The sequence below is a fragment of the Mesocricetus auratus genome, unplaced genomic scaffold (assembly GCF_017639785.1).
Source record: "Mesocricetus auratus isolate SY011 unplaced genomic scaffold, BCM_Maur_2.0 Super-Scaffold_100018, whole genome shotgun sequence".
Classification (NCBI taxonomy): Eukaryota; Metazoa; Chordata; class Mammalia; order Rodentia; family Cricetidae; genus Mesocricetus; species Mesocricetus auratus.
In genome coordinates this window covers 24,433,932-24,452,168 of record NW_024429199.1, presented here as the reverse complement: position 1 = coordinate 24,452,168, position 18,237 = coordinate 24,433,932, and the positions used below count along the sequence as shown (strand labels likewise).

The window sequence follows — 18,237 nt, the reverse complement described above, 5'->3', positions numbered from 1 at the left end:
AAGAAAGAGTAAGTCCCTTGCTTTAATGACCATTTTGACTGGTGTAAGATGGATCTCAAAATAGCTTTGATTTCCATTCCCTTGTGACTAAGATTGTTGAACATTTCTTTAAGTGTTTATCGGTCATTTGTGTTTCATAATTTGTGAATTCTCTGTTCAGTTTTTGTATCCCATTTTAAAAATTGGGTTTTTGTTTCCTTGATGTCAGGTTTTTTTTTCAGTTCTTTATGTATTTTAGATATTAGTCCTCTATCTGAGGTGTAATTAACAAAATTCATTTCCCATTCTGTAGCCTGACACTTTGTCCGAATGATAGTAACCTTTGTCATACAGAGAAGCTTTTCAATTTCATGAGGTCCCATTTATTAATTGCTTGTCTTAGTGCCTGTGCTAACAATGTTATATCCAGAGAGTATTTTCCTGTGCCAATGTGTGGATGGAGGGTTTTGTCCCACCTGGTCCCAAAGTCGTTTAGTCCCAAGTAAACACATGTAGCGAGCTGCCAGTGTGTTCGCAGCTACAGTGCTACCATACTTCACAACGATCCGAGGCTAAGGGCTAAGGATGAAAATAAAGACAAAGACAGCGGCTCATTCTTTCAAGGAGAATGGCTTGTATTATTACAAGAATGGAGCCTTATATACCAAAGTCAGGTATGGTGGAAAAACACCAAGGTCAGAAGCCTATGTTCCCAGGGCCCTCCCGCAAAGGGATGGGCCAAAACCAGGAATTAGCATTTAGACAATAAACAGGAACTTGCATGCAGGTCTTACTGGGAGGAGGGGATGAGAAGTGTTTTGCTAAAAGCCCCTAGTAACAAGCAGTCAACAGACCCCCATGGGGAAGGGTGCAGCAAACACAGGAAGGTTTATATTAATTATAAACTGTTTGGTGGATGGCTCAGACTTCTTATTGGCTAGCTCTCTTAAATTATTAAGCCATTTCTATTAATCTATGTGTTTCCATATGGTCTGGGCATCACCGATAAGCTATATGATATCTCTCTGGCGACTCCTCTTTGTTTTTGTCTTCCCAGTATTCTCCTAGTCTGGTAGCCCCACCTATACTTCCTGCCTGGCTACTGGCCAATCAGCATTTATTCATCATCTTACAGAATGACATTCCCCATCACCGATGAGTTAAAACTGTTCTCCACTTTCTATCAGACTGAGTGTATCCGCCTTATGTTGACATCTTTGATACACACAGAGTTCAGTTTTATGCAGAGTGATAAGAATGGGTCTTTTGATTCTTTTGCATGCAGCCATCCAATTTGACCAGCACCATTTGTTGAAGTTGCTGTCTTTTTGTTCCCCATTGTATATTCTTGGCTTCTTTATGAAAAAAAAATCAGGTTCCACAGGTGTGTAGAGTTTGGGGTCTTCAATTTTATTCTTTTTATTGACCTGTTTTTGTACCTGTCTCAGTTAGGGATTTTTGTTTTTGTTTTAAGTTTAGTTTAGTTTTTTTTTTTTTTTTTTTGAGACAGAGCTTCTGTAGCTTTGGAGGCTGTCCTAGAACTCACTCTGTAGACCAGGCTGGCCTCCAACTCACAGAGATCCACCTGCCTCTGCCTCCTGAGTGCTGGGATTAAAGGCGTGTGCCACCAGTGCCCAGCATTAGTTAGGGTTTTTGTAAATGTGAAGAGACACCATGACCACGGCAACTCTTCCAAAGGAAACATTTAATTAAGGGGACTGGCTTACAGTTCAGAGGTTCAGTCCATTATCATCATGAAGGGGAGCATGGCAGCGTGCAGACAGACATGGTACTGGAGCTGAGACTGCTACATCTGACTCTAAGGCAACAGGAAGTGAACTGACTGTCACACTGAGTGAAGCTTGAGAAAAAAGACTTCAACCCCCCCCCCCCAGTGACACACTTCCTCCAACAAGGCCACACCTGCTAGTAGTGCCATTACCCTTGGGGGCCATTTTCTTTCAAACCACCACAGTACCAATATCATGTTGTTTTTAGTACTATAACCCTGTCATACAATTTGAGGCCACGACTGGTGATATCTCCAGCAGTTCTCTTATTATTCAAGATTGTTTTGACTTTCCCGTTTTTGTGAATTAATTCGGTTCATATATTAAGCACTAACAATGTAGTGAATTCAGGGGTTTCCTGTGTTTTTTATTTTTGTTTTGTTTGGTGTGTGTGTGTGTGTGTGTGTGTGTGTGTGTGTGTGTTTGAACAGGGTTTCTCTTTTCTCCATGTAACAGCACTGGCTATCATGAGACTCACTCTGTATATCAGGCTGGCCTCAAACTCACAGAGATCCACTGCTTCTGCCTTCCGAGCGCTGGCATTCCCCTATTATATTCTTCTAATCCAACATACCTCTACTGTCACATGTGCGCAGCAGACCTCTGCTGGCACTCAGTAATTTAACGATGCTCTTGCACTAGCGACCTGTAGGCCGTGTCAGACCTCACAAGCTGAATACTCGGATCTCCAAATTTTCTGCCACTTCAGATGCTGGCCGCAGACTTCAGGCTGTTGTCTGTACTTGGTCAACTGGTAATGCACCCAGGTTCTCCCAATGCTTCCCTTGGATTTGACAGATTTCCTAAGGTGGCTTATAGATCTTCCAGGAAATGTTCCCTTGCAACTACCCACTTGTCATAAGAAAGCTGCAAAGGACACAGACGACTGCACCCCTGGAAGGGACTGCGGAACACAGCATGAGGGTGGGGATGGGAGTCTGGGAGCCTTTGTGCCTCTTCCAGTGTACCACCTTCCAGAAACCTGTGCATCCTCAGCCAGCCAGAGGGATACCAAATCCAGTCCTTTCGTGGTTTTCATATGTGTTTCATTGTTAATGCCAGATCATATCCCTGGCTTTTGGTGGCCTACTCAGCTCTTAGCCTTTGCTTCCCATTGGATGGTGGTTGAGGGTGGCAAAGTATCAGTATCATTACTGTGTCTGTCTTTGGTAGCCAGACCTAACCTTGAAGTTATCTACTAGTTTTTAGCCCCAGTCATTTCATGAGCATATTGAGTCCTATGACTTTAAGTTAAGACCAAATGTATATTTTACAATATCAAACAGCTGTTCTCTGAGATTCTGTGGACACAATGACAGTTATTATGCTTAATAACAATTTCTAAACTTTAGACGGTGATTTGTGAGTCTATGGAAACAGACAAATGAGCGTGCACATCAACAGCCCACTCTTCTGCCCTCTACACTTGGAACTGGCTCCAGGGTCTTAGTACTCCACAACTGAGCGACATCCCCAGTCCCTGTTCTTAAGAATTGTTGAGTCCTGCAGCTCAGCTGTGTTGGACCCCAGCCCCACGGGGTCTTTGTGAGTTGCTGGTCAGCCTATAAGTGCATCCTGTTTTCCAGTCCAAGTGCATCCTGTTTTCTAGTCCTGGCTTACTGTCCTGGTCTTGCCCCATTGACATCAATATCTAGCAGGAAGAAAACACGATCTCTTCCACCTGGGGTTTTTCCACTGTGCTGTAAGCCTGTATATTAGGCAGTTCCCTCTCTACGAGAGAGACCTCTTAGCACTTGCAATAAAGACACACTCTCTCTCTCTCTCTCTCTCTCTCTCTCTCTCTCTCTCTCTCTCTCTCTCTCTCTCTCCTGGAAATAAATGCAGTACATGCATTCTCTTAGTACAAACAGCTGGATGTGTTGTCTTTCTTTTCCTGATACCTCGGACTTGCTTGTGGCCCAGGTGCTACAAGCTGTACACTACCTGTGCGGGACAGGAAAGAGCTGGGTATGATCATTGCACACCTGTCAATTCTGTTCAGAAGAGTAGATCTCCAAACAGAAAACGTAAGTATCAGCGCCAGACCGATACATCATCACACATGAAAAGGAAAACTGTAGACAGCCGTGGTGGCTCACACCTTTAATCCCAGCACTTGGGAGGCAAAGGCAGTGATCTCAGTGAGTTCAAGACCAACTCAGTCTACAAAGTAAGATCCAGGATAGCCAGAACTGTCACACAGATAAACCCTGTCTTGAAAAGCCAAAAACTGAAAGAAAGAAAGAAAGAAAGAAAGAAAGGAAGGAAGGAAGGAAGGAAGGAAGAGAAAAAAGAAAAGAAAACTGCCCATATGAGAGCCATGAGAGCACTGGGAGCTATGGGCTAGATAACCAGGGGAAAACTTGCAAAGGTATTCAAAGGGTGAACCTAGAAGTCCTTTGATGTCATAGGAAGCTCTGAGAGTTCTTGAGCAGAGCCATGATGATAAAATTAGTATGGTAGGAAAGTTTACCTTTGGGCAATCCACAGGATGGGTTTGGTTTACTGAAGAGAGAAAGGAATTCTGTGGTAACAGCTGGGGCATCAGAGTAAAGAGTCGTGGTGAAAGGAGCTGCTTCAGCGTTTTACTTTGTGAGACAGACATAGGCAGTGACTTGTGATTCTACGGAAATGGACAAATGATCAAGCACACCAACAACCACCTCCCCAGCCTCTGCTTTCCTTACATGAAACTTGCTTAGCCTCTTGTAAAATCATCCTTTTTATTTCAACCTGTTATTTAAACCCTTTGAAACTTTGTCTTTGTAAATGTAGGGTGAGTTCAAGGAGGCACAAGTAAATGTTGCATATAGCCAGATGTGCTTGCATCTGGTTGCAATCTCCTATGGAAGACAAGTTGGTAACAGTATCATCACCTCTGCTTTGGTCTGATGTTTTCACCCCCCCATTCATATCTTGAAATGTACTCTTTAGTGTGATGACATCTAGTGATGGGTCATTTAGGAGGTAATTGGCTTATGAAAGGAAAGCCTTCATGAATGGAACGAGTATCCCCTGTAGGAAAGGCACTAGTTTACCCGCCACACACACACACTTGGAGGGTACAAGAAATATGTGAACCCTGAAGAAGTTGTCATCAGGACCTACCCATGTTGGCACCCCAGTCTCAGACTTCTAGACTCTAGAACTAAGAAATATATGTGCCTGATGCTCATAAGCTATTTAGTCTGAAGTACTTTGCTTGTGGCAACCCCCGCTGGCTAAGCAACCCCCTTACTGAAAATGCAACAGCCTCATCCATTCAGTCTGAAGAAACATGCACTGAAACGCTTAAGAAACTCAGCTCTGATTAATCTGTACTTCATTCAATAAGGGCCAAGCTTAGATCACTTAAACTTACAGGACACTTCTAAAAGGGATTTTTCCCCAAATATGATGTTCTGGGCTAGTCATAAAGAAGACTATGTTTCATTGATTTGTTAGCTAAGCAGTATCTCAAAATTTACAATGAAAATAATTCTGACAGCTGAAGAAGGTGGAGTCAATATTAGACTGGAGACTCCTCAGACCTGAAGGCAATTGGGATGTGTGTCCATTTTCAGGACTGAGATTCTGCGACTCCTCTGGATGAATTTATGAAAAGAGGTCTGAGATGTGTCCTGTCACCATTTGGCTGGTCCATCCTCCAGGTTCTCTTGCCGGATATTCCTCTGTTTCCTTCCATCCCTGAGTGTTCACTAGACTGCCTAGCTTAGGAAACAGGAACCCATCCTTGGCACATCCCAATAGTGCAATCATACCTCACTCAGTCTTGAATCTGCTTGTTGTTTTACTCCCTGGATTTCTTGTCATTTTGAGACAGGGTCTTGGGGTCACAGTGTAGACCAGGCTGGCCTTGAACCTGTAGCAATCTCTTGCCTCTGCTTCCCAAGTACTGGAGCTCTAGGCGTGAGGTTAGTGATCCCTAGAACTTTTTAAAATAATCATGAAAACGAAATGAAATCATGAGTCTAGGAGTGTTGGCCACTAAACTGTGTTATTGTTACTCAGAGTAAGGACCACTGCTTAGGGACAGTGGGAAACCTGAGTGGTGGGACTTGGCGTGGTTTTGTGGAGCTGGGGTTTGGTGGGGAAGCTCTCCTGTGTTTACAGGGAAGAGTCGTGGATGTCACACAACATTTCACCTAAATGCCTCTCTTTCTCCCTGGAGAATGCATTACTACAACTCTTCCAATATGCTAAAGGCAGAGAGAGGCACACTGAAAATAGCCTCTACTCTTAGGTTTGTTGTCAGGATACGGTAAGAAGAGAGAGGAGACAGAGACAGAGATACAGTCACAGCCACAGCCACAGCCACAGCTCAGCCACAGCCACAGCCTTGTAACGGTTATGCATCCAGAAAGAAAAAAGCCACCAGGGGGCGCAGAGTGGCCAAGCAACCTTTGTGACAAAGGCTGAAAGCACAGAAGATGCCCCCACAGGAGCTGGTCAGTCTCACCCAGCCCAGCCTTTGACGTCAGCAGGGACTCCACCTGCTGCTGCTCTGGTTACTGACTACCCTGCCACTTCTGAGACGCCGAAGTCGTTCTACTCCCGGACTTTAAGCCTCTTGGTTTCTGCTTTCGCAATCCCCTCTGTACCTCGCAACTTCTATGTCATCACAGTGTTCATTTTTGTATGTCTCCCATCTGGGCATCCTAAAAGAAAGGCCGGTTGACTAAGTATGTTGCCATCTGTTACAGAGTTCTGCCCATGCCAGGCTTTGGTGTGAAGCAGCTTTCTAAAGATAAAGGACAGCTGCTGTGTGTGACTCCTGGTGTTGGGATTGCACAAAGAAATGACTTGTATACTATGAATCTTTAACGGTCCTCCGCACTGAGTCAACTCGTGTTGCACTAATTTAAGACGTTAGTTACATGGCGACCTAATTTATTCCATAAATGTAAGGCTTTCATTTGTTTAGATCTCAGCAGTCATCACCGATTCCCTGCTGAAGTCTTAGCACCTAAAATGGTCAATTCTGTTATATTTGGATACGAGCATTCTGTCTTTGCAAGAAATAATGCTTTTTAAAGATTTGCGTGCACATGTGTTGCCTGAGGGTGGACATGTGCTCACCGGTGCAGGTGGCTGGGGAAGCCAGAGACTAGAATCTGCTTTATCTCCTCGACCTCCTGAATCCTGGAGCTGGAGTTAGGCAGCTGTGAGCCACCTGACTCGGATGCTGGGATCCGCACTTGGGTCCTGTGCAAGAGAAGTAAGTGCTCCTAACTGCTGAGTCATCTCTCCAGCCCCCAGTGCCCGCTGTTTTTAATTATGTAGCTACGACAATGCACATTTTAAATGCATTCATCTTTCATTGTCATAACCTAAAAAAATAAAAGGCATTTTGCTGATGAGAAGTGTCTCCAAAAGATTAAATAGCTGGCTTCAGGTCATAGAACTAAGAGTTCAACTCAATTCTAATTCCAAAGCTCAGGCAGTATCTTCTGTCACATCGGCTTTGGGGTCTCATATTTCCTGCTTCTCATGTTCTTTTTCCCCCATTCTCTGATTTCTCCTGAGGTCCGAAGAGGAATTTTTTGTATGACTGAAATGCTATAATTTTAAATGGAACGTTTCTGAGCTATTGACTCTCTTTAATAAGATATTTGTTCTTGTGTGTCATTTTTATTTCTCAATGACAATCTTAGCCATTTGTTGTAGTAAACACTTGGGAGGAGGCATGAGGCTGGAGATCAAGGCCGTCAAGGCTACACAAAACCCTAGTTTAAATGAACAACAATTTTAAAAAAAAGATTTTTTTTTGGTTTTGCAAGACAGGGTTTCTCTGTATTGTTTTGGAGGCTGTTGGTCCAGCCCGGCCTTGAACTCACAGAGATCCACCTGCCTCTGACTCCCGAGTGCTGGGATTAAAGGTGTGTGCCACCACCACCTGACTAAAAAAGAGATTTTATAGGCTGGGTGTGGTGGTGCACACCTTTAATCTCAGCACTCGGGAGGCAAGGCATGAAGTGAATTTGAGGCCAACCTGGTCTATACCAGGCCAGTCAAGGTGACATAAAAGAAAAAAAAAACAAATAAATAAAAGCAAAAAATGCTAATTCATAATCAATTTTATCTTCTACTATTAAACCCATTAAACCTTCTTAGGCCAAGTGAATATTTCCAAGAAATTTTGTGTTTGAATTTTACATGTGACATGTAGGCAGTCTCTGCTTACTCTAAAGACTGTTCATCTTTCCCAGTATTCTTAGTGTCCACAATTCTCCCGTCACTCTGTTTTTGATGACTACAGCACCAGAGCAGGTTTAGGGGTAGTTAGTAGAGACTAGTTTCTTTACAGAAATGTCAGGTCACCACCAACTTAGCATCCTTTCAGGAGGCCTGCGGTAGATAAGGGAAGGCAGGAGGTGAGATGTGGTCCTAGGTTGCCAGGAATTCACTCATTCATTCTCATTTTTTTCTTTCAATCATCTTTAGAAACCTAACACAACTAGTTTAACTAGGAGGGAGATCAAAGAAAACAGAAATATGACTGCCCAGAGAGGTAGTCAAACAGCTTTGGTCCAGAGGCTTTAAATGAGGCCAAGAGGCCAGTCTTTCTCTAACCCTGACCTCTGCTCTCAGATATGTAGATATAGTTCTGATTTCTAATGTTAAATGTAGTTTTTACATGTTATTTTGTTGCCTATACATATGTTTGTGCACTGTATTCATGCAGTTCCTATGGTGACCAAAAGAGGGCGCCAGATCCTTTAGGACATGCTTATGAGCCACCATGTGGGTGCTGGGAGTGGAACGGAGGTCCTCTGGAAGAGCAGCCAATGGTCTCAACAGCCAAGTCTTCTCTCAAGGCCCCAGGACGTTACTCCTATGTAGAGAGAGGAAAAAACATCTCTAGTTATGGCTGGCTTGAACCCTATGCTCGTTGATAAGCAATTTCCTGCAGTTCCATGGCTGGGACGTTTGATTGGGCGGGTGCAGGTACTTCATAGCGTGTGGAACAACACACAAAGTGAAATCAACAGCTTTGGAAACACAAAAGGAGGACAGCTGCTCCCTCGAGTCAGACCATAAGCGAAGGTTACTTCTCAACGTAGACACATGGCACCTGTATGGGATGGTTAGCAGGGGTCCCACATAGGAGTAAACATTTTAGGGAAAGTTTGCCTAGTCACAGCAGTGGGACCAAGAGAGCTGTGGATAAGTTTTGGCAGCCCCTCTGGACTTTAGGATGCTTAACAAGACAATGGCTCTATGATATGCCTTAGAGCCTGTGTGAGGTGAATCGCATCACCCCAGGGCAATATACTAAAGTTCTAACACCTAATACCAAAAATAGGACCCTATTAGTTAATGGAGTGATTTTATACATAACTAGTTGAAGTCATGCTAAAGTGGGCAGACCTATAACTCAATACAGATGGAGACAGACAAACCCAGGAACACTGAAGACACACACACACACACACACACAGAGGAACATTGCAGATACACACACACACACACAGAGAGGAACATTGCAGATATACACACACACATAGGAACACTGAAGATACACACACACACACACACACAAAGGAACAGTGCAGATACACACACACACAGAGGAACATTGCAGATACACACACACACATAGGAACACTGAAGATACACACACACACACACACACACAGAGGAACAGTGCAGATATACACACACAGAGGAACATTGCAGATACACACACACACACATAGGAACACTGAAGATACACACACACAGAGGAACAGTGCAGATACACACACACACACACACACACACACACACAGGAACATTGCAGATACACACACACACAGGAACATTGCAGATACACCCACACACAGGGACATTGCAGATACACACACACATAGGAACACTGAAGATACACACACACACACACACAGAGGAACAGTGCAGATACACACATACACACACACAGGAACATTGAAGATACACACATACACAGGGACATTGCAGATACACACACACACACACACACACAGAGGAACATTGCAGATACACACACACATAGGAACACTGAAGATACACACACACACACACACAGAGGAACAGTGCAGATGCACACACACACACACACACACACAGGAACATTGCAGATACACACACACATAGGAACACTGAAGATACACACACACACAAAGGAACAGTGCAGATACACACACACACACATAGGGACATTGCAGATAGACACACACACACACACAGGAACACTGCCATGTGAAGATTGGATTTTTGCTGACACAAGTCAAGCAGTTCCCAGGCATGGGGCAAATTCTTCCTTACAGATCAGAGGAAGCCTGGACTGTCACTTCTGGGTTTCAGAAGCTGAACCTCCAGATCTATGAGAATTAATTTCTGATTCCCTAAACCATTCAGTTTGTGGTACATTTTTAGGGCTTCCCTTGCAGAACCCAAAGCTGGGACCTAGCCATGGCCTATAGAGTAATAATTCCAATCAGGCCATAAGGGTGTATGCTCTAACACAGGCCCATGTTTCACAGGAACATCAGTGGCAGTGAGAGCATTGATGGTAAGAGAGTGACCAGCTCCACCTGGGGTTTGAAGATGGGTGACTTTTTATGTATGAATGACGAGGAAAGGAAGGGAGTATGTGGGAGTGTGGGACCTCAAGTTATTAACCAGAAATTGTATATTCTTATTTATCCAGTAATTATTGAGTGTACTTCTGAGTATAGTTTGAAGCAAACCCTACCCTCCTCTCTGAGGATGTAGTCCTAGGTAAGTTACCTGCCATGGTGGATCTTCTGAGACAGAACCATTTCCCTAGGAAGTGGAAAAAAAGGCCTTGTCTTACAGGGGGGGGGGGATGCTCCAGTGATGTATAGACAGTGAGCCAGGGAAATTATAAGCATCTAGTTCTACCTCAATTTCTGAAAGTAAGGGCATCAGTGTTGACTATAATGTCTGTCACTTTTATATTTGTTCCCGATTCGCTGCTAATTATATTGCCTCAATCAAGAAGCATTTTATTTTGATTGAATCATGTTGTTTCTAATTAGCGTAGGTTAGAGGTCATCAGAAAGTGAGAGTTAAGTCCTGTGCCCATTTGTGGTTCCTCTTGTTTGTTTATGTTAGTTGGTGACCGAATCACATGTTGCCCAGGATAGCTTGGAACTCACAGTATAGTAGAAGATGACCTTGAACTGATTCTCCTGCCTCCATTTCCTGAGTGTGTGGATTGGATTATAGGTGTAGGCCATCACTCCCAGCTTCTCTATGGCCTTTAGAGAAAGAGGGTATATCTGGGCCCAATCCCCAATCATCTCCCGGCTTGAGATAGAAGGAAAGCAGATACAGGCTTCCATAGTCACCCACAGAGAGATACAGACAGGGTTAATGGTCCAGTAATTAACTGCTCTTCCTGTGCTAGCATCCCAACCTTGGCTTCACATTGGCCTTGTCCAGAAAGAATGAAAAACTACTGATGCCTGCCTCTTATTCCACCCACTCTTTGCCAGTCCACACTTCTTATTTAATTAAATTGGAGTGGAGCTGGGGCATTAGAATTTCTAAAAGATGAATTTTTAAACCCCTCCAGTTGATTCTGATGTTCAGCTACATTTTCGAGTTGCTTTCCTAAGTCTGGAAACTCATTAAATAACTTTGAGGTATGGATGACAAGATCAGAACTTGGCCTTAGGGAAATTAAATTGATGGTGATATGTTAGGTAGATTATAGTCCAAAGAAGTCCCTGAACGAATGCAGTAGAGTCACCATTGGGAATATGGTAAACATGGAGCAGACAATGGGACGCAGTAGGGGAAAACTTGGTCACAATGGCCTTGCTGGTCAAGCAATATTAAAATAACCAGTGCAACTATAAGGTATTGCAATGATGGGACTCCTCAAAGCCATTTTATATGGACAAGCTATTGAGCTTAGAGTCTTATCTATTGCCATACTTTTAAAAACGAGTTTTGCAGCTGGGCAGTGGTGGTGCACACCTTTAATCCCAGCACTTGGGAGGCAGAGGCAGGCATATCTCTGTGAGATTGAGACCAGCCTGATCTACAAGAGCTAGTTCCAGGATAGGCTCCAAAGCAACAGAAACCCTGTCTCGAAAAACCAAAACAAACAAAAAAATGTTTTTTGCTATCTCTATCCCAACAACTTGATGAGTCTCAGTTCTGTGGGTGATGAAGAGCATCACCTGGTTCGTTCTTTAGGCAAATCCCTCCTGCCGGGTGATTGCTGGGCCTGAAGAGTTCTCTGGAGACTCAACAGGGCTAGCACATCCAAAATGGCCGCTGAAGTCACATACCCTTAAAACTTGCCCACACAGGATCCATCTCCAGGCAGCCTCCTGTCTCCTGGGATATTGCATATGGCTCCTTTGTCTTGCAGAGTAGTAATCTGGTCATTTTACAGGCCAGTTGGTTTGCAGCAATACAAAGGCTAACCAAACCTCCCAGGATGTTTAGTCATAGACTGTCCATCATTCCTGATGCCTTCTAATGAGTAACTTCAGCTTTAGAAGCCCCCAGATCCACTGTGGGATCCACCCAAAAGAGAAACCTAGGTGATGAGACTCACCAACTGCCATCCTTTCAAACTAGCAAAAATTGAAGTATTTCAGCTACTAATTTCAGCAAATGGAAACTTCAAGGGACTGGTGGATCAGAATGTTTCCCTTTGCCTTCATGCGGAACTGGATTCCACAGAGCTCAGTGACCAAATCTGGATGATGCAAACTCAACAAACAGTGTTCTAAATCAGGCATGTGACTTTGTCAATTAAACAGCAGCTCTTTTTCTGTGATGTCTCCTAGACTGCCGGCTGTCAAGATGGAGCTGGATATCTCCCTCCCGGGCACTGGCTGTCAGAAACTCATTGAAGTGGATGATGAACTCAGTTTTCATACTTCCTATGAGAAGCACATGGCCACAACAGCAGCTGCTGATGTTCCAGTGAAGAGTGGAAGGGTTATGTGGTCCAAATCAGTGGTGGGAAGGACAAGCAAGGTTTTCTCATGAAGCAAGACATCTTGATCTACGGCAGAGCAACCCTCATATTGAATGTGGAACATTCTTGTTACAAACCAAGAAATGGAGACAAGGAAGTACAAGTCCATTCATAGATGCATCGTGGATACCAATCCAAGTGTTCTTGATTTGGGGTTTCATAAAATAAGTAAATAAATAGATAGATAGATAAGCAATCAATCGATCATTCAATAAATACAACAATATTCCTAGACTGGGGCCTAAAAGAGCTAGCAGAATCTGAAAGGTTTTCAACCTCTCTAAAGAAGACGATGCCCATTGATATGCTGTCACACAGTCCTTAAACAAAGAAGGTGAGATGCTTAGGACCAAAGCATCTTGTTACTCCACATGACCTGCAACACCATGTCAATGTACTGCTCTAAAGAAACAACACACTAAGAAAAACAAGGGGGAGGCTGCAGAATGTGCTAAGCTTCTGGCCAGGAGACTAAAAGAAGCCAAAGAAACATGCCAGGAACAGACGGCTGAGAAACACAGGCTGTCTGCTCTGAGAATTGCTAAGTCTGAATCAAAATAATCCCTTAGGAATTAATTCTTTAAGAATAATTATCAAAAACAATTCTTTAAGAGTAACAAATAAATAATCAGACCTCGAATCTCAGAAAAAAAATAATGAATGAAACAATACAGTATTACTGTTGGAAACTGTCTTTGTATCTTGAGGTCCATGCCATGAGAGGGAGCCCATGCCCTACATTTCCTGGACAGTCAGCAACCTGGGACTGGACAGCCCAGAGATCTAGGGTAGAACCAAAGATGATGGAAAGAAATGAAGGAAAGAAGGAAGGAAGGGAGAAGGAAGGAAGGAAGGAAGGAAGGGAGGGAGGGAGGGAGAAGGGAGGGAGGGAGAAGGGAGGGAGAAGGAAGGAAGGGAGGGAGGGAGGGAGGGAGGGAGGGAGGGAGAAGGAAGGAAGGGTTCGTGATAATATTCTGCTATACTCATAGATCAGTGACTTGTCCAGTCTCCATCAGAGAGGCTTCCTCTGACAGCAGATGGGAGTTGATGCAAAGACCCACGCCAGACATTATGTGGAGAGAGAGTCTAAATTGGAGATCTCCATCCCGTCCCATCCACCCCTGGAGAAACCCCCAGAAAAGGGGATGAAAGAAAGATTGTAGGAGTCAGAAGTAACAGAGGACACTAGGAGAACATGGCCATTGAATCAACTAAGCAGGGAACACATGGGTTCACAGAGACTGAAGGGGCAACCCTGGGGCCTGCAGAGTCTTTTCCTCCTATTGGGTTGCCTGGCAGTCCTGCCTGGCAGGATTTTGGCATACAATTGCTAACAGTATACAAGAACTTTCAAACTCTCTTCTTTTTCAATTGTTTTTAATTGTATTGGTTTATTTTATATGTGTGGGTGTTTTGTTTGCATATACGTCTGGGTACCACGTGCATGCCTTGGTGCCCTGGGAGGCCAAAAGAGAGCTTTAGATTCCCTGGAACTGGAGCTACAAATGACTTCGAGCTAACATGTGGGTGCTGGGAACTGAATCCATGTCTTCTAGAAAAATAGCCAGTGCTCTTAACACATGGAAACTGTTTATTCCCAGAGAAATCTGCTCAAATGTCAGGATCAGTGGCTTTCGTGGGGCATTGACCATGAAGACATACTCTGCTACCCAACCAGTCACGGTAACTGAAACTCATAACTGGACCATGAAACACACTCATGCTGTTAAACTTAATGCTCATGTATTGCAATACAACCTGAGAGCCTGGCATGGTGTGGCCCATTGCTTTAGGTATAACCAGCAAAATCACCCATCCCTAGCATAAAGAGCATGCTAGAACCACATCCTGGGGACTGACCAAGGGTCAGTGTCAGTTCCAGGTAGCCCAGATGCAGGCAAAGAATAAACAACCAGATCGATGTTAATAATTCAGTTATATGTATGCACTTTGTATGCATTAATTAATACAGAAGGCATACTTAACATATTTAACCTATAAAATCTAATGAAGATCTATGTCACAATGCTAGACATATGAATGAATCTCATTAGAAATCTTTGGTGGTTTTGTTTTGTTTTGTTTCTTACCTCTTCGGCAAAAATACTTAGTTCATTTTCCTGTCACTTACTATCAACACAACAGAAAAGAGATAACAAAGTAGCTAAAGAAACTTGGCTGTGCCGAGTTTTGTGTGCCACCATGGGACATAAATCTTAAGGAATTCCTAAGAAATTGACACAGGATGAGCATATATTGCCAAGGGCATGGTGGGGGAACCTGCAAACCAAAATATACATGGATAAGAGAGAGGAATAAGCAGAAAGGGTGTGTCTTTCTTGAGAGTGTCTGGTGGCTTCCACCTCTACAGCCTCCGAGGGAGTTTTAGGTGCTGCCACAAGCTGGTAAAGGTTCCTGATCAGAAGCCTCCCTGATCCACTCTCTGATGACTTCAAGACACTAAGCTTACACAGTATGGCCAGGCCATGTTCAAAGGTAACTCTGAAGCAACATGTCCAGGAGGGTCCCACTTCTCAATAGCCTATATCAACTCTCCAGTGTCTAGCTAGACATATTGAAAGCCTTCCCTCATTTCTGATACAAAGCTTCCAAGATGCACATGTTGGTGGAAGACTTTTAGCTATAACATGATCTTTATAGAGAACTTTTATTTTCAACACATTTGGTGTGTGTGTGTGTGTGTGTGTGTGCGCGCGTGTGTGTGTGTTGCCCTTTTGCGTGTATGTGCCTGGTGCTCTTGAATACCTGAAGAGATCAGAAGAGGACATTGAATCCCCTGAAACTGGAGTTACGGGTAGTTGTAAGTCACCATGTAGGTACTGGGAACTGAAATCAGGTCCTCTGTAAGAACAACCAAGTGTTCTTAAAGGATGACTCATCTCTCTAGCCTCACAATTAATCAGTTTGGTAGAACACTTGCCTGCCATGTGTAAGAGATCCGGTGGTGGTGATCCCTAACACTTCTCTCTCTCTCTCTCTCTCTCTCTCTCTCTCTCTCTCTCTCTCTCTCTCTCTCTCTCTCTCTCTCTCTCTTTCTCACACACACACACACACACACACACTTTTAATTCTTAAAATGAGTCATATTCATGTTACATGGTTTGCTTAAGAAATGCAGGAACATTTGCCCTTGTGTGATGTAGGAATGTGGGATATAGGAATTCATGGACATAGCTAATCACACTTTTAAAAATTCTTGTTCTAAGGCTCTTCACTTCACTTCAAGAGATCACCTATTCTATTCTTACTAGAGTAGTATACATCCAGTGTACTCAAAATGCAAGGTCTCTGAGCTTATAAAAACAGATCACCTAGTGCTGCCTTGACAGTCCATTGAAAGCTGTTTGTGTGGCATCAGCGAACCCAAGACTTCCATTCATATTCTCCTGGCACTAACCTTGGTGGGGACACCTTTAACTTCTACCTTTCAACACTGGGGGAAAGTTTTTTCCTTCCAATAACCTATTTCAAATGGTCAGACTGGCTAAAGCCAGTTTCATCCAAGAGAAAAGGCTTGTTTGAGAAATGCAACAATATAAGGCCATCTACATCAGCAATTTTTAAAATTCTGAATACTAATAGATAACTAACATCTCCAACAGTTGAAAAGTACCCATAGAGTTCCTTTAAAATTACCATGAGACTCAAATGAGATAATGTGCTTTAAGAATGCCATGGTCTGGACCTTGAATAACCTCCCACACCACTTTGTAGTAAAGGCTGGCCCCCCAGGTTGGAGCACTGTTTGGAGACTGTGAGACCTTTGGGAATAAGGGCCTAGTGGGATTAGTCTGGTCACTGCAGACATACCTTGAAGGGAATGTTAAAACCTGGGCCCTAGCTGGGCGTTGGTGGCGCACGCCTTTAATCCCAGCACTCAGGAGGCAGAGGCAGGCAGATCTCTGTGAGTTCGAGGCCAGCCTAGTCTACAGAGTGAGTTCCAGGACAGCCTCGAAAACAATACAGAGAAACCCTGTCTTGAAAAACAAAACAAAACAAAACAAAAAAACCTGGGCCCCTTCTATTTTTTTACTTTCTAGCTGCCAAGAGATGAAGAGAGCTATCTTACCCTGGCATCCTCTGCGCCACAGCCCAAAGCAATGGGGCCCAAGGGACCACAGCCCAAGACTTGTGACCTGTAAGGTGGATTATTGCAAGCATTTAGTCACAGTCAGAGGAGGCCAATAACGCAAAGTCCTCTATACAACACATATCACCTGGGAAGTACTGAAAGTGAACTGTTACTTTCAGTGTAAAATCTAAGAAAAAGTCAATGAGGACCTTAATGTTTCATTTAGTCAGTGATCTTTGCACAGCACAAAGTCAGTAAGGTTTGGTTGTTGATTGGCACTATTTGGGGTGCGGAGACTGTGGAGGTAAAGTGACAAAGATGACCTTGACTTGATGAAGTTTGTGTAAGAGTGAAGTGTCAAGGGGTGATTAGACGGAGGGACTGGACCACCCACAGTGAACATCAAGTTGCTTCGGGGGACAGGACTGGGGTCAGATGAAGAAGTTGGCTTATTGTGGATGAGGGACTTCTCCATGGGAATCGCATTTGAGTGGGGATGGATGGACTGCACCCGAGTGGACAGAATACGGGGTGGACACAACAGTGAGCGAAAAGTCTGGAAGGTTTTGAAAACGTTTGGGAAGTCAGAAGGCAAGGAAAATGAGGCATGGAAGAGAGTTCCTGGCAGCCTGGGAACCGCGCTAAGGGCTGATGGCAGAAGGGTCATGATCTGGCTTACATGTTTTCAAGAGGTCAACTGGATGACAACTTCATGGTTCCTAAAGAGACGATGACCGGAAGGAGGTGGTGGTGTTACAAGGTCGCTTGAGAGTGAGCCGGAAGGAAATCTCGAAGGTTCTCTTTAATGGAGAGCTGATTGGTTGTCTGTGGATTGAATATAAGAAGTGAGGACGAAAACAAGAAAGAGGCTTTTCTGCTAGTTTTGACCCCGGTCAGTGAGAGGAAAGGCGACATTATCTATTAAGGACCATCGTGAGGAGACAGGAAGTCTGCAGATGCCTGACAGGAAGAAGACAAGGTGGTGAGTTGGGGGAGGGCGGGCTGCCTGGGGATTCAGGTGCTACGGGAGCCCTCTGCGATTATCATAAAAGAAGATGCTCACAAGAAAAGTGACCGCAGTGATTCAGCAAGAGGAGGAGTCGGACAAGAAAAAGATGTAAAAATAAAATACCCAGAGAACTGGGTTTGAGTGGGTTAAGGCAGAAACATCTGGAGATCGGCTTGTCTCTAGGGGTTATGATCCGAACCGCACCACGTGTTGTGAATTACACAGCATAGAAAGACAGGGATGCAGATGAGAGGAACCACTGCCCCCACTTCCAGAACTTTCTGAGACTTGCAAGGACCTTCCTTTACCCTTGGACCTTTTTGTTTTGTGTCGTTCTGTTTTGCTGACGTTTCGAGGCTGGGTCTCGCTCAGTAACACA

The 18,237-nt window shown here is 44.0% G+C and overlaps 1 long non-coding RNA gene and 1 pseudogene across 2 annotated transcripts; one reads left to right on the top strand and one right to left on the bottom strand.

The window, feature by feature from the left end:
• Positions 1 to 7,831: 7,831 nt before the first annotated feature.
• On the bottom strand, positions 7,832 to 17,780 carry LOC121132928. 2 transcript variants are annotated; one of them, XR_005869651.1, is made up of 3 exons: positions 17,529 to 17,579; positions 16,847 to 16,913; positions 7,832 to 8,604 (listed from the first exon to the last, which is right to left on the bottom strand). It is a non-coding gene; the product is annotated as an uncharacterized LOC121132928 (long non-coding RNA). The 2 variants fall into 2 exon arrangements; XR_005869650.1 differs by lacking the exon at positions 16,847 to 16,913 and having other exon boundaries at positions 17,529 to 17,780.
• LOC110340122 lies at positions 12,579 to 13,317 on the top strand (annotated as a pseudogene).
• Positions 17,781 to 18,237: the final 457 nt, after the last annotated feature.